Source organism: Oreochromis niloticus, linkage group LG18 (assembly GCF_001858045.2).
Source record: "Oreochromis niloticus isolate F11D_XX linkage group LG18, O_niloticus_UMD_NMBU, whole genome shotgun sequence".
In the NCBI taxonomy this organism is placed as follows: domain Eukaryota; kingdom Metazoa; phylum Chordata; class Actinopteri; order Cichliformes; family Cichlidae; genus Oreochromis; species Oreochromis niloticus.
In genome coordinates this window covers 29,110,390-29,113,798 of record NC_031982.2, presented here as the reverse complement: position 1 = coordinate 29,113,798, position 3,409 = coordinate 29,110,390, and the positions used below count along the sequence as shown (strand labels likewise).

At 37.1% G+C, this 3,409-nt stretch overlaps 1 long non-coding RNA gene across 1 annotated transcript in view; it reads right to left on the bottom strand.

Annotated features, from left to right (window-relative positions):
* Positions 1-2,741, bottom strand: part of LOC102083080 (uncharacterized) — a 2,866-nt gene extending 125 nt beyond the window's left edge. The window contains exons 1-3 of the long non-coding RNA XR_270100.3: positions 2,696-2,741; positions 693-829; positions 1-290 (exon numbers count right to left, since the gene is read on the bottom strand). The exon at positions 1-290 is cut by the window's left edge and continues 125 nt beyond it. This is a non-coding gene — a long non-coding RNA (uncharacterized LOC102083080). The remainder of the gene's footprint in view (positions 291-692; positions 830-2,695) is intronic.
* Positions 2,742-3,409: the final 668 nt, after the last annotated feature.

The window sequence follows — 3,409 nt, the reverse complement described above, 5'->3', positions numbered from 1 at the left end:
GTAGAATTTCATGCATTCTCTGAGTTTTTCTTGTGTTACACTGTTTTTTTTTTTTATAACTATAAAGACCATTGACTAAAAACATTTGACCTTCAAAGTTTGCAAGCATATTACTTGGATATACACAACAGATACACACTGTATTCATGCATTCAAGGTGAGGGAAAGTTTTCAAGTATCGGCTCATATGACTTGGGAGATAGTGTGATGTCCTCCTAGAGCAGCGAGGAGTTGAGTTACATGCAGTTTAAGTGTCTCCTTGCTGCACAGCGTGTTCCTTAATGTTACTCCTGCCAACAATAAAGAACACAAAAGCCTGGTATGCTGAGCAAGCACTTCTAGTTCCCCCTTTTCTCCTGTATTAAGGAAGAAAGTTCAAACCCAGACATGCACTAAAACATAACAAGAAAAGCTTGGAGTATACATGAGTACTTGGTATAACGGTGACTGCATGTACAATTCTAACAGGTTTTGTTCAATAACGATCTAGATACATTTTGCTAATTTTCATTAAATGTAACCGATGCAACATGAACATATTGTGCTTTTTTTTCTTTCAATTTAGACTTGAATTTTGACAGTCCAAACAACATCTGAGATCCTGTAAGCACGAGCTAATGTCTCAGACACACTAAAGTAAAAATAGTGGGTGCTAGTGATTGCATTGAAATTTTGTGAATTCAGTGACCTACCTACTAATCCAGCAGCCAACTGCTCATCCAGGGGTTGAGTGTGCAACACCGTCATCCTCTGGGCAACCCGCTTTTCATCAAATGATGATTGTAAAGGTCGCTTGGTAGGAAGCAACCGCTCTCCAACTGATCACAGTCTAACACGGAGAGATCGTAATCACTTTCAGACAAATTAGCAAAGGTTGGCAAATCTAATTTGTGAGTGTAGACAGATGGGCAACACGTTGCTGTCAGTCTGAGTTAGTTTGCACCAGTGGGTCCAACTTGCCTGTAATGGGTCTCTTTGCAAAAGGGTATTCAACTCATCTGCCAGCTGGTTGTATTCTGGTTATATTCCTATATAAAAGCAAGGTTACTGAGATTCTATGTATTTTGTAGTTAAAATGCCATTCTGCAGCAACTGCATTTGAAATGTTTTCTGTTTCAAATCAGTCCAGCTTGGCAATGAATGTAAGTAGTTAATGTTAATTTCTGCCCAATGTGAATTTCTGTGTCTATAGATGGCAACAAATCTGCAACAGACAGCAACAGATTTGTGATTATCACTGATTTCTTGCAGCTAATCACCATATTATCATAAACAGATTGCATATAATTGCCAGCTTGACATCATTTAGTTGCAAACTAATAGCAGACTGACTCTGTCTCATTAGAGCTTTGTTGCATTTCTTTGAAGCAACCATTTCAAATGCAAGGAGATTGCAAGTTCATTGCAAACAGTTTTAGTTGGCAGAGGTCTCCAAACATTGTGTTCCTTAATATGACAGTAGCCCAATTCAGTAAACTCTAGGCCAGCTACAGACAGAAAGAAATAACAAGTAACTGTGATGTAGACAAGCAAACATAAAGATCACCCTCTATGCCACACACAAAAAAAAATAAAACCAGCAGACAACTACTATTGTATCTACAATTTGTTTTTTTTTTCACCCTTATATTTAGTCTAGTGTTTGTATTTTGATGAAAATGGAAATCACACAGTCTTTGTTACATGCCATCATCGGTATTTTACAGGAAAAAATTTTGGGGAGACAGAAAAGGATTATTAACCCCTCCTGTGATGTTTTAACTCTTAAAATGTATAATTGGTGAAGTAAGATTATTTCACTGACTGAAGATTTATGCTTCAGTGAGAAAACCTACATCATAATTCCACAAATTCCTTTGAAAATCTGCCACATAACCTGGAGCTTAACCTGACATGCACCTCCCCAGAAATGTAATGCAATTATTGTGACTGCTCTGCTCAGTACTATTGATTGCTCTTGTGCATTTTGGGGTACATTTTACGCAAAATGTTTGAATTTATCAATGAGAGAATAACAACACCATCTGAATAAAAACATAATTTTAATATAAGGACTCACAAAGCCCAACAAATTCCTCGAGGGAGATTGCTGCAACTATTGGAATAGACGTACAAAGAAGTGGAAAAAATTATTTGTTTTCTATCGGCTGGCACTGCATATAAAACACCGGGACATGACCACAAGATCATTAACACATAAAGCACCACACACGAGCATAACTGCAGGCAGCAGTGTAAGCCATTTACATCGGTTACATCATAGACTCTACAAAGACTCACAACATGAGTCCAAATCAGGCCTTACTTGTGATTTGCATTTATTTATTTATTTGTGATTGTCTTTTGTGGTTTGAGTATGGTGAACTATTTCTGTGTTGCTTTGGGAAATTTGAAGACGGCTCTTGATAAATTATCTTAAAATGTAAAATATCTGGCAGCAGGTGATAAAATCAATTTGAAAACAGCATGATTTATGACATGTCCATCAATGAGTCAGCCAAACGCTTCCTCTGTCATTGAGTCCAAAGAATCTCAAGTGCAGTTTAAACTGCTGCAAGCTCAAAGCTCTTTCAACTCATAAATGTGAAAAATGCTAGTTGAAACCAAAATCTCAACCTCTTTGAGAAGCTAAGTCTCTATCACACAAAGGCAGTATTGATGACAGTTAGTCCTTGAGCGAGATTAATTCAGATACCTTGGATGCTCTGCAGTGAATTGGATGTACACAATATTGAAGTGAGATGATGTTGCTATAGTAACAACTGAATCTTTCAGCCTCACTCACAATGTGTATTGTACTTAATGAACCTGACTAGACAGAATAAGTCTCTCCATTGTTGAACACTGACGCTGACTTCTGAAGAGACCCTGATAATGTCATGGAAATTAGCAGAGTGCTGTGGATGTGGACTTTGTACCTTTTTAATGTTGAGTGCTTATGCGATATGATACAGTGTGATGTGAGATACTTTACAATCCCCATGGGAAAACTCATCTTAGACTCACAGCACTGTTGATCTGCAGCAATTGCACTGCAAAGAAGCAAAAGATCAATAACAGCTGTCAGTCACAAAAATGCATAAATTCTGACGTATCTGAACACCTACACAACAGATTGTTCATATTACCAATATATTCCTAAATTTACTCATTAAACTACACCCCTGAAGGTAACAATGTGTTTAGAATTGGCAATGCAGATATTTTTTTGTGAAGTGGCAGTTAAAGAAGAATAGACAATGAGGAACCAGAAGACACAAACCACAGGTGGAAACCCAAAAGCAAGTGACAAAACATAGTTTTCTGGCATTATTATAATTTTAGTCTACTTTGGGAAAATGAAGAGGATTTTTGGATTACTTTTTTCTTTGTTTTTACCGTAGCAGATGTAGCTAAGACTTGAAAAGCT